The sequence below is a fragment of the Pinus tabuliformis genome, chromosome 2_2 (assembly GCF_031772625.1).
Source record: "Pinus tabuliformis cultivar Carrire ecotype Pingquan chromosome 2_2, CPIR1, whole genome shotgun sequence".
NCBI classification, from domain to species: Eukaryota; Viridiplantae; Streptophyta; class Pinopsida; order Pinales; family Pinaceae; genus Pinus; species Pinus tabuliformis.
The window spans coordinates 392,618,693-392,632,250 of NC_142300.1; the positions used below are offsets into that span (position 1 = coordinate 392,618,693).

At 36.9% G+C, this 13,558-nt stretch overlaps 1 protein-coding gene and 1 long non-coding RNA gene across 5 annotated transcripts in view; one reads left to right on the forward strand and one right to left on the reverse strand.

Moving 5' to 3' along the window:
* Positions 1-3,431, forward strand: part of LOC149192921 (uncharacterized) — a 48,057-nt gene extending 44,626 nt beyond the window's left edge. Inside the window, exon 2 of the long non-coding RNA XR_016254398.1 lies at positions 2,859-3,431. This is a non-coding gene — a long non-coding RNA (uncharacterized LOC149192921). The remainder of the gene's footprint in view (positions 1-2,858) is intronic.
* The window catches only part of LOC149192920 (ABC transporter G family member 39-like), a 190,412-nt gene that overhangs the window by 101,077 nt on the left and 75,777 nt on the right, over positions 1-13,558 (reverse strand). The window contains exon 1 of one of the 4 annotated variants that reach the window (XM_089404738.1): positions 4,332-4,353. The exons of 2 other annotated variants lie outside the window; for them this stretch is intronic. The gene's annotated coding sequence lies outside the window, so the exon portion shown is untranslated. Of the gene's footprint in view, positions 1-3,556; positions 3,798-4,331; positions 4,354-13,558 lie in introns of those variants that run through there. One more of the 4 variants, XM_089404737.1, reaches the window with a different exon arrangement.

The window sequence follows — 13,558 nt, forward strand, 5'->3', positions numbered from 1 at the left end:
CTGGAAAGGTAGAGAAATAAGGTAGAGTTTGGCCTGGAAAGGTAGAGAAATAAGGTAGAGTTTGTCATCTGGCCTGGAAAGGTAATTTACTAGATTTTGCAAACCTCAAGCTGCAAAAATATATATTAAAATATTTAAAGTGACCTGAAGAGATATTCCCGGCATTGGAAAGTATGAGGATGGCCAACTAAAACTGCTAACATTTCTGAAAGGCATTTATAAGTGAGAGAATGTATTGTATATTACAGTTGGCATTTTATAATTGTAAACAAAATAACAATTAACACAACAATCTGTAATAATATCTCCTATTTAATATTGTAAACATGAATTGTTAATGAATTTTTAATTCATGTGGAAGAACTAATACCTTAAAAAACTGCTACTATACACTAAAAGAATGAAACTTTGTTGTCACAGTTCCGGTAGCTTTGAAAGAACAAAATAACAATTAAAAAAACACATACTGCACGACCTCTTTTTCCTCGAAAAAAGATACTACAGGACATTCCATTAGAGCGGTAAGCCCAATTGATTGTCAAACCATTCAACACAGTTCCATTCTTCTTTCAAAGGGATGAGGCCAAGTGGAAGTACTGGGCTATCTTAGAAAAATAACTACCACTCAAACTTAGTACCCGAACCAAAGAAAGTTTGCTCTTTGCAGTACAACCAGTTGGGTATATGATTTTCTTTTATCAATCAATTGTGCATCAAATATTTACATCATTTCTTTAAATTACTTTTATCAATAAAGAAAGTAGTTTCTTTTTATATTCAGAAAAGAAAGTAGTTTGGTTAAGTTGTAAGATTACAAGAGTTACATGCAAATATCACAACTCAAAATACTCCAAAGAGCATAAATAGATCCTAATGTTGTGACCTAATAGAGCTCAATCTTGGGAGAAAATGCTTGAAAACTCAATACAGAAAATCTGGAAAGTTTCTACAGTAAAACAAGGAGGGGCAATTGCGATTTTTACATGATGTTTTGGAGTCATGACCATAAGCAGAGCTTGCAGAGATGCAAGAAAAACATTAAAAGTTCCATTAGTATACTAGTTGTGGCCTAATGTTGTGACCTAATAGAGCTCAATCTTGGGAGAAAATCCTTGAAAACTCTACAGAAAATCTGGAAAGTTTCTACAGTAAAACAAGGAGGCGCAATTGCGATTTTTACATGATGTTTTGGAGTCATGACCATAAGCACAGCTTGCAGAGATGCAAGAAAAACATTAAAAATTCCATTAGTATACTAGTTGTGGCCTCCAAAACTAAGCTTCGCTTCATTATTGATAAGGTAATAATCATTATTCCATTGCATTCATCACCTCGAGCAGGAATTGCTTACAACGACCCAAAAGTACAACTAGCAACCCATCATGTTGGGGTTCTATCAAGAATGCTAATCTAAGATCCAAGAAGCAATTGCTTACGGCTAGCCAAAAGGTACAACTACCAACCCATCACACTGGGGTTCTATCAATAATGTTAATCTAAGATCCAAGATATTGTTGATTTTAATAACATTAAGGAAGTTATGCCCAAAGAAATACCGGCAAATTTGCAAATGTTGTTAGTTCGTAGATTTGAAAATACTCTATTAAATCACAATACCAATACTCTAAATTAATACAAAACCAGGCGGCAATATGTACTATGTGATGACTATATAACTATTTGGAATTTGTAATTAGCTAAAGGTGGCATCATTCAACTCTGAATTAATACAAAAGCACGCGGAAATATGTACTATGCGATGACTATATAACTATTTAGAATTTGTAATTAGCTAAAGGTGGCATCATCCTCGTAGATGAAGGAAGGCAGTAATCCAGTGTCAACATTAAAGAATAAAGAATAAAACAGATAGCATCACATTTCAGTCAACAAAAATAAAAGTTGTGTTTGATGACGATTTGACGACGATAATAGATGCAACCCAGTCAATTCATGTCTCGCATGGATTGTCTTCAATAGGCTGTGTTTTAGTTCATTCTTTAGGTTTTCCCGAAATAGGAGTTTCAGCACCACAATACCAGTGGAGCTGCTTTGATTTTCTTATTCCAGCTACCTTTAACATTAGATGGTTTATGAGCACCAACAAGTCCATTATTTTCAAGAGGTCTCTTTTTGTTAGTTGATTCAAAACATGTGACGAATGACACAGGAGGTACTATGGAACCTCTCATTACTCTCACAGCTGATGGTTGTAGTCCAGTCTAAACATCAACATAAGAGACTAAACAAGTTAGCATCGTATTCCAGTCAACAACCCTCGGACATGAATCTGGCCACGCGTGGGCGCCCTCTTGCATGTACTTCACTACCTGGATTCCCTTACAATACCTGGATGCCCTTACAATAGGGAACTCGGGAACTCATGTGCATTCCATTTGTCTCCATCTTATCATGTACCTTCGAATTGGTTTGGGAAAAGAAGATGCATGACTTCTGCTACCGCTTGTATTTTTTTACTTACCTTCCCAAACGAAGGTCCACATGAAGAACGATAAACTCTAACTTACTAATAAGTAATAGTGGCTTATGAATAGGTAATAGTGGCTCAAGGATCCGAATGGTGGGGATTGGGAAACAAGTTTCTAAAACAAGTCTCTAAATGCCCATGATTTCTATTCTTATTCCTCGACAACAAAATAAATGTTAACCATATAAACCGTGTATTTGTAAATATAAATCTTATTTGTCGAATAAATGGTAACCATATAAACCCTGTATTTGTAAATCTAAATCTTATTTTATTCTATTTTTCTTTGTGTTATGGATATTATATATATAGAAATACTTAATTAGTCATATTTTCATTTCTTTCACGTACTGTTTAAATATGTGCGCAGACAGTGTGGACGATCCATTATTGGCAGAGGTAGCGATGAAAGAGGGTTTTTATGACAAAAGACAGGTCGGGGATCCGAGGGAGGTTGCAAAGGCCATTTAATGGCGGTTAAACGATGCAATTTCCTGGTTGCCAATGGGTGGCAAGGCTTAATGCTCTCCACGTTATCAGCAGGGATTTTGCCCGTTGAAACCTTTGGAAAGGCCGTGCTTGATCTGTTTGAAATAATTCCTGCAAGGCTGGCTGGTTATATCATAATTGCATACGTATACATCGTTATATGGCTCAATCATCTAACGAGAACGATATTTGTTGATGTTGCAAACAAATAATCAATGCAATGCAATTAGTGCTCTAAAGAAACAAACGATCAATTCCTATCTAGCTTCAGTTGCTTTGGTTTTCTACTGAAAAATAACTTCGTCCATGAAGGTTATGGTATTGTAGGGCGATCCAGTATAGTACAAGTTTGTTGGTTTCTTAGAATTTATTTATAATGATTTCTTTTAAGAATTCAGCCTTGTTTATTCATTTTTAATTGTTCTTCCTGGCCGCTTTGTAGTTGTATGGGTTTTTCGGGCTCCAGATTAGAAAAGATTTTTAAATGTTATTTCAAAAAGAAACAAGACTACGTTGTAATGCAGTGGAATACCTGCCGAATAATAAATAAATGCATAATTGAAATTAATGGAAACCCACCAAACTGGAATTGCTGCTGGAAGTTAGATTCTACTTGTGGGTGGCACAGGCCAAAACGGGACCAGTAAACAGGACCAGTTACTGGGCGCCCAACAAGCAGTAATCCCACAATCACAACTGGACCGCAACTAACTGGAATTGCTGCTGGAAGTTATGAAACTGGCTCGGTTAGGCTCGTATCTTTCCTGGATCTGATAACTCAAATAACGCACAAACAGCCACCACTTACAGCTCAGGGTTGGAATGGTTCCCTGATATTATTCAATATCTGCTGCAAGCCACAGGTGGGCGCCTGGTGAAGACGTATGTCAATGTGTTACCACAGGTGGGCGTCTATTCATGCAAAACACAGGTGGGCGTCTATTCATGCAAAAACACAGATGGCAAAAAAATAAAACATAACATATGATTTTGGAAAATTTATATTGTGAGATTAAAGATCATTTGTAAAACTAGGGATAGATTGAAACGTTGGATAAAAAGGTGGATGCTTTTTTCAGCCATTGCTTAAAACACCTCTGCAGTTCCAAACTTTGAATAAATAGGTAAACGACTTTCAAACTTTGGATAAAACATTTTTGTGGATAAGTAAAATAACGTCAAAACTAAAATTTTGGATAAAAACATTTTTTAAGTCATATTTTTTTTTTGAAAACATTGGTTAAATAAACTAGTCATTCCAATTTAATAGGGATTCAACGCTCAAGCGAACACTATAGTCCCATGCTAAAGGCAAGGACTTATAAGAGATATGCAACCCAGCAATAAAAGATACCTCAAACAGGAAGTTATACATGAAGATGCTTCCTGTTCATGCTTCGGATTGACTCTCCACCAATTGTGCATTTAATGTCTATGAAAAGCCTGTATCAATGTGCTCTAACCTATGACCAACAAAGCGACGGGTCAGTGAGGATGCAGAAGTCACTACAAATATGAAAATTTATTTTTTCCTGGCCTTATGATTTGCATATTTTTTTGGATGGTTTTATTTCTTACTGGAAACTGGATACGGAAAAATAGTTGGAATTTAAATGGTCAGTGTGTATATAAATATATATATATTCTGCCTCTTCAAACACATATTGCTGTAGGATTATCAGTCATCATGGATTACCGTTCAAAACACGGGTATTCGAAACTTTATTTAACTGTTTCTCCACACATTTCATCACTAATTTTAACTTTTTTTACTGGTTACAAAACTTAACAAGTATATTACATGCAATTAATCAATTTTAACTTTTTTACCAGTTACAAATTTTAATAATTATATTAAATGTAATTGTATATAAAAAAACATTGCAAAGGTAAAGCTGATGGACATTAATATTTTCAATAGTATACTATATTTTTCAAGTGATATAACAAATTTAAATTATTAAATTTCATATATATATGTTGAATTTTATTATTAAATTTCATATATATATATATTTATGTTGAATCTTTTTATTTTTAACTGGTTTTGGAATTTGGCATAATTCTTGATATCGTTTTTCTCCAAAATTTTGACAACCCTATCACCCCAATTTGCTTAGTCAACACCACTCTAATTTTCTATCTAACATTCTATTTTTTTTAAAGGCTCATCATGGCTTCAACAAATACTTATAAGAAGATCATGAACTAATTCAATAATTTTTTTATTAAACTACAAACATTACTAACCCTGACATAAAAAGATCATGAACTAATTCAATAAACTTTTTATTAAACTACAAACATTACTAACCCTGACATAAAAAGATCATGAACTAACTCAATAAACTTTTTATTAAACTACAAACATTATTAACTTTGACATAAAGTTATGGAGAATTGTTGTCACTTCAATCTATGTGACTACAAAATATATTTAAATTACCCTAATCAACCTAAGAAAAACTTATAATGTGGATTACCTAATAAAACCTTATAACCTCCATTTGGGCAATTCTAACACACCACCTCAAAAACAACATTTAAAACTCCATTTTGAACTCAAATCATACAATTTATGTTATGCCAAAGAAAACCCAAGGGCCTATAAAACCTTATAACCTCAATTTGGGCAATTCTAACACACCACCTCAAAAACAACCTTTAAAACTCCATTTTGAACTCAAATCATACAATTTATGTTATGCCAAAAAAACCCAAGGGCCTATAGGTGCTCTTATTGTCACGGAAAGAGGGTTAATTCATGAAAGAAAGCCTAGGTGTGGAATACACTTTTTACAATAATCTTAATCTATGAGAGAAGAATGTGCAGAAATTAAAAAACAAAATAATTGCAAAGATAGGAAATACACGTCAAACCATAAATAACATAATACGAAAAACACTTACATTAGAAAAACAACCCTTCTCTAAAATACACTCAATATATTATTCAGTAAAATGGTTAAAATAGAGAGTCTCTACCCTTTCAACAAGAGTATTAAATAGTAACATAATTCTACATAAATCTTGGCAACATGTCAGTGAAATAAAAATCATTATAGCTTTTCCTCTCAAACTAGCAATAAATAAATAGGCATAAATAAACCCATATACCATTTATGATTTTCCATTTCTACTTGTTGGAAACCACCAACAAATTATTCCATGCCACTTATCTACATTATTCTACCTTCAATTACAACACCTACAATACTCTTTTCTCCACTACAACCCTACAAAATTATTATTATTTTTTTCCAAAGAAAAAATCCTTAATTTTTATTATGATAATTAGGGATGGTTTTATACCATTTATAGTTTTCCATTTCTACTTGTTGGAAACTACCAACAAGTTATTCCTTGCCACTTATCTACATTATTCTATCTTCCACTACAACACCTACACTATTCTTTTCTCCACTACAACCCTACAACGTTATAATCCTTAATTTTTATTATGATAATTAGGGATGGTTTTATACCATTTATAGTTTTCCATTTCTACTTGTTGGAAACCACCAACAAGTTATTCCTTGCCACTTATCTAGATTATTCTATCTTCCACTACAACACCTAAAATATTCTTTTCTCCACTACAACCCTACAAGGTTTTTTTTTTTTTCTTTTTTTGAGAAAAAACTTGTAATTTTTACTATGATAATTAGGGAATAAAAATTGTACTTTGTAGACACATTGAGTGTGTATGCAACCAGGGCAACCTTCTCTATTACAAATTTAAACTATCAAGTGGGAGCTAGAAAAAAACCCATATAACAAAACCCTAAAGCCCTATTCGAACATTGACACACAAGCCTGTCAAGATAAAATCTGGCACATAGGCCATGGGCAAACAATAAGCCTATCAATCTAATATTTGGCACACTAGCCACAAACATTCTAAAAACAATAAAAAAACTAGTGGCGTGGAGGCCCTCCAGAGTCCCCAAGGGAGATCAAATAAAAAGCAAACCACCAACAACAACAAGACTGCAAAAAATTGGGCCCAAGATTAACAAAGAAGGCCACGAAGACCTCGAATGTAGACCACAAACCCTGGAGCATGGTCAAAGCCATCGAGAGAATGTGAAAAGGCACAAAAGAGTGTTTATAACCCCATCCCCTCAATGCTTCACCGAGGAGGAAGTCGCAGAAGACGACCCCATCCATGAAGCACCTCCCACAAACCTGGAAAAAACCCTTCGCAGTGGCAGGGAGGCCACAAAGGTCAGCAAAAGGAGCCCTGAGAAACCTCATAGATGATGAGAAGGTGACCAAAGAACAAATCCAATTGGAGAAGGCACGAAATAGAGCCCTGATGAGCTCCATCCCCTTGGAAACTCCACAAAAAAACTGAACCTGGAGAGCAACAATCATCACCTGCAAAGGAAAACTCATGGCCAAAGAAGAAAAGAGGAAGGAAACAGGGACCAAGCAGCTAGGGTTAACCTCTCGCCCCCGTCCCCATCTTCACCTCTAACCCTACAAGGTTATTAGCTACAATAGTGCAATATTCTCTTCTCCATTATACACAAGGTTCGTTGCTCCACTATAACTCTACAAGTTGTATGACACACCTTGCCCAACATTCTTCCACTTGTCATATACCTTGCAAGAGTACAAGGGAAAATGTATCAAAATATGAGTTTATTGTTAGGTCTAGTGGACTCTTTACAACTTTCTGCAAGTGTCAACTTTCTCTTGCATCCTCTACCATGTCACTAATGAAATGGTATAGGATATCTAGATATGCATTCTCGTGCATGAAATGTTGAGTTCTTAGACAAACAAATAACATTGTTATTATCACATTGAATTGTAAAAGCTCTCTAACTTATACCTACTTCTAAACATAGATTCATAAGCCAAATGGTCTTCGTGCAAGAATGAATAATTGCTTGCATACTGTGACTTTGGAGTGGATAAAATTACCCCAACTTATCGCTTACTTATCCAACTCACTGCTCCACAAACAACCAAAACATGCATCCACTTGTAGATCTCCTTCTATCCATATCCACTACCCATTCATAATCCACATAATTGTAACACCCCATGGATGGCCCCTATGTGTATTGTACATGTCATGATTAGGCTAGCAAGCTAAGAAATATTTTGGGGCCTACATGCCCATGTATATATTTGTTTTAGGCCAATGTGCCTATGTATATATATGTTTTGAGGCCAAAGTGCCTATGTGATTTTAGATCAATGAGCCTATGTGCTAAAAGACCAACAAGCCTAGCTATGTAAACATGTAATCACACTATTACTAATAAAATACATCATTGCTATGAACTGAGTTAGACAAGAGAGTAATAGGATTTGACAAGTGGAAAGTGGGCAAAGAGTGATCTAGGAGGATCCATAAATACAAGTGGCCTTAAAATAGCTCAAAAATCAAAATCATCATATGGAAGTGAAACTAGGACCTGATCGTAGTGCTATTCGCTCTGATTCCAACGGTGCAAATGACACTCAAACCCAAGTTCATATGCTCAAGTTATAACTGGTCAAAGTTCTGGTCAAACTTGGACAAGTGATAGACTAATGAGGCAACAAATTGGCAGAATCTCAGTGCAAAAAATCCGGTGGTCGGAACAGGTGAATGATTTGCCTACTTAATTTGTCTAATATCCCTTTTTTTTAGCAGAAGATTTTTTACTATATTGTTTATATATATATATATATGGCGTGGCAAGTCGTCACCCCTCAATGACATTGTATATTATATATAAAACAAAATACAATGGGCCAGGGCTGCGGTTGACCCGGACTCTGCCCAACGGCTATATGTTAACCCCATTTGATGCAGGAACATCTGGACTTAGCCAACAATGTGATGGTTTGTTCACATGTTGTGGCTAAATGAGTTGAATTTCACTGACCTGAGTGGTCAAAAGTTAGTTTTAATCGAGAGGGTTGGATCTCTCAAAAATGATCTGTACTTCATTATTGTAATAGTTAGGAAATTGTCTTATTTTAGATTAAGGGATAAGTTTTTAGCATAGGTGTGTAATAGAGCTTGAAAATAGAGATTTGATTGTTAGAATGATTAAAATAGAGATCGAGTTGTTAGTACAGTTAGAATAGGATTCGACTCATAAAGAGAAAAAAATGTAATGAAGAGGGATTAGCTGAGATGATTGAGATTTGAGTGAGAGGCGAGAGTTGAGTGATAGAGAGGGTTTTGAGATTGAAACAGAGGTCTGTTAAATTGTTGTAATTGAGCTGAGAGGGCCAAGACTCTGTAACTATTATTATATTGAAGGAATTTGATTTAGTGTGCATCTGTGTTAATCCTGGTGAAAACTCTCGTTTACCTCTGTGTATTTGCATTCTGAAACTAAATCGGGTATTTTCCTTGTTTTCATATTTTAATTGTAATCTCAGTGTTTATGTGTTAATCGCGGTCATTAGTATTAAGGATGGGGGTAGGAGAGTTCGGAAATAATTGATCATGGTTGAAGGCCCGTACTCCATCCTAACCATTGATCTAAATTTCAACTGCTTACGTCATAGTCAACGACAGGGTTAGGCCTGTTTTTAACCTGTGTGTTAGTTGAAGAACTGCTAGCTGTAGGATTTGATGGACTTCGTTATCCAATGGATATCGAGTTTTAAGATGATCAGACGATAATCTCAAATCCGGACCCGAACTCTTATAGACCAAGAGTTTATAAACCATATCGGCTCCGTAAGGGCGGTTAAGTGTCGTGCAAGTTCCCTAGCCGATATCATTGTGAACCATTGGATCCAACACACTTTGATCAACGGCATAGAGTGAAGCGCCTGTGCAAAAAGGGAAAGTCAACGTGGGCCTGGTTGCTGTTCAATTGATCTCCTGTGTCACCATTACAAAGGTGCTGCGTGGAAGGAACCAACGAAGCTTGAACTCGCCCGACCGCCACTCAGGCGGTTCCAAAACTGTGTCCACAACGTTTAACCGTTTGCCATATTATATGTGACATTCGAATCATGTTAACTACCAACGTTAAACAAATCAAAACAATGCACCATATTTGGGGTGGGCGGGGTATGAACCTTGTCTGCCCCCACCAAATCTGCCGACACTCACCAACGGGCCAACGACCCTTGGTTGGTAATTTCCGCCCACTTTTTTATGTAAGAGATTAAATCATTTTCCTAGGGGATTGATGGTGGAGGAGCAGAGCAGAACCAGGAGCGGCCAGGGCCGGTGGAACCATGAGCAAAGGTATCTTAGAGATGCTGAAGAGTCAAAATTAGACAAATTTATAGTCATTTTTATACGATTTTGTGACATGAATTCAGTGGTGATGTCGATTTTTGCATTTGAGCTTTGCATTTTTAGGTCATCATCTGAATTGGAGGTATAAGGGTCATTTTTGTAAAGTTGCTTATAAATGATTTCTTTGATGCCACTTAATGAAAGAAGGCCTCCCCACTTTGAGCAGGGCCCAGAGACGTAGCACACATTGGGTGAACTCCGTAATCAAATCATTTGTGTGCCTTTGATCTCATGGTGGTTTTATGATTTCTGTTTTTTTCATGTGTTAAGTTACTTGGTTAATATGCTCTTTTATATACAATTCTAAATGCATCCTTGAAATTAAAAGATCTAGATCAAAGAGCCAACTGATGAGAGGCTTAAGCTTGGTGGGATTAGCCTATTAATAAAATAACCTTGAAGTCAAAAGTGCATGTGTTTTATCCCAAGTCATTAAAGTGACTTCCTTGAGTGCGACTCGTTAAAAAAAGGATATGCACATAAAAGTCAGAGTTTTAATGTAATCCATCATTCTGTTCCATAATGTTGACCTGTGTTTTGGTGATTGGACTCCTAGAAGGGGAGAAGGGTGTGACCATGTCACATGAGCACCCTTTCGATCTTAGGTGGATTTGGGGTAACGGGGTAGGTTTCCTCGATGTGAATCCTACAGGGTATGTGGAGACTCCTTAGGGAGTTGGAAATCCCGGGAGCCATAGGGCTATGACACTCCTTGGTCGGCCTGAATTGGAAGCATTGGAATGGATAGTTGTTAATTTTAGGCAATAATGGTATGTTCTATGCTTTAGAGCAAATTTACTTCAATTTCTTTATTAGCCCAGTATCAATATTTAGATTAGCAATCACATCAACATGATAATAAAATGCAGATAGAACATAAACATAAACAGTAGAAGACAAACCAAGACAAGAGGACATAAGATGTGGCACCAGCCAGGGACAAACCCCAATGTGGGGAAACCCTTGATCAAATCTTCTTTTAGTCTTCAATAGTTCAATAGAGAGATATAGTACAATTTACAAATCTGATAATTTATAACAGCAACAAAAGAGCACTAACTAGAAAAGTCAACACTGGTCAACATGGAATATTTGACCCTCAGTAAATTAGTCAACTTCAGTAAACTTTGGCCTCCAAACAACAAGATAAAACAACCCTCAAAACAGTGAAATTCAGTGTAGTCAACGTCTGGTAAAACAACCCACCTGCGGTCAGCGCTAGCTATAGTCAACGCTGGTCAATAATCAATGTTTAGCCTCGATTTATGTGTCCAAAAATGTGCCCTGCCCAAATAGAGATAGCCTTCAAAAAATGCAGTCAAAGGAGGTCAATGCAAGCTGGTCAACGTTTGGTCAAACTATCCAGAAATTCGGTCTCCTGAAATTTCGAACATGTGGAGAGAGAGAGGCCCAGAAATGCGTACCTAATCAATGAAGAGAGAGAGAGAGAGAAGTGTGAAGATGAGTGTGTCCAAATGAGGCTAAGTCACCTTCTATTTATATTCAACATTGAGGATGAATAGACGTGATTGTTGGGCTTCTGAGCCTACATAAGTTTGCTGGCCGACTTTGATAATTTGACTATAATCAAAATAAATTCATAACTTCATTTCCACATGCCAAAATCAGATGATCTTTAGATCAATCCTACATCTCTCGAAGAGAGGAATTCAAGAAAAATATTAGTTGTCATAAATAAGATGAACCATGTGGAGTTTGGCCCTAGTTGCCAATTTGAACACTTCCTCTCAACTAGGGAGAACTCCATCTGCTAATCCATCTGCCAATATGTACACGGGGGATTCACTAAGTGAACCTCTGACATATCACGTGCATTCGTGGCATATTAAACAATACCCTTAATTTGACTACATATTGGAGAATCCCTCTAAAAATCACATTATTTAACCCCCTACCAATATGAACCCAATACAACTTCCCAATTTAGAAAAACCCTACTTTCACTAGATATTGTAGGTATCCATTTTTTCATTAAATTTTTTTATACCCCTTTATATTTTTTCGTTAACTTTAAGCTCCATTTTTTATATTTGCCAATATAAAAACCCTTTACCCCCTATATATCCCCCAATATATTATGTCATTTTTTCCTCAATAAATATCCACCAATATGAACGCATGTGGTATGATATTGCTCCCCCAGTGAAGCCCCCGTGAATATGTACTATCTCTTCCATCAATGCACTGCTTTGCATTGCTCTACTCTATTGAAATTTTAAGAAGTGATCGAGAGTGTATCATACCATTCTCTACTGACCCGAAGTCAGTCCCAATCAAAGGAGAATGTGTCATACCGCTCTTATTGACCCGAAGTCAGTTCCAATCAAAAGAGAATGTTTCATACCACTCTTACTGACCCGAAGTCAGTTCCAATTGATCCCAGATCAATATCGGTCAACCTAGCATAGGGAGCACGGTAGTACACAATGCATCCATCGGTAGTACTATGGTCCTTATCCTCATTTCCCCACTCATTGGCCAGATGAGAGGTACTTCCCATGAGTCCCAGACTGCATGGGTAGGATGTCTTAGTAGGAGAAAGATGAACTACTCATCCTGCCTATATGCCACCAAGGGGTATCACAGGAGAAGGCTGAACCACTCACCTTGTACACAACAAACCACTAGGGGAAGGCTGAACCACTCACCCTATGGATGCTCATCGCTCCAAGAAGTACCCCAAGCCCCCGGAGCTCCCAGAGCTCAATGTCCATCTCATACAAGACCCTCATAAGAGGGTCTTTCCACGATTCCAAGTCGTTCTTGGAAGGCCAAGAACTTGGCCCTCCCCAGGGGCTTTATTAGAATATCGATGACCTGCTCATCAATACCAATGTGATGGAGCCTTATTGCTCCTCGTTGTACCACATCCCAGATAAAGTGGTACCTGATATCTATATGCTTGGAGCGATCATGAAACACGAGATTCTTTGATAATATGATCCCACTCTGGATGTCGCAGAGGATCACAGTGGTATCCAGCACATGTCCAAACAAATCACTGAAGAGCTTCCTCAACCAGACAATTTCACAAGAGGCCATACTAACAGCTATGTATTCAGCCTCGATGGTGCTCAAGACAACTAATTTCTGCTTCCTGCTCATCCAAGATATCGAAACAGAACCTAAAGAAAAACAACATCCAAAAGTGCTCTTGCAATCCATCACACTGCCATCCCAATCAACATCAGAATAACCATGCAGCCTCACATCTTCGACTGTGTATCTCAGTCCATGAGTGATTATGCCCCGAAGATATCTCAGAAGATTCTTGGCACCAATCTAGTGTA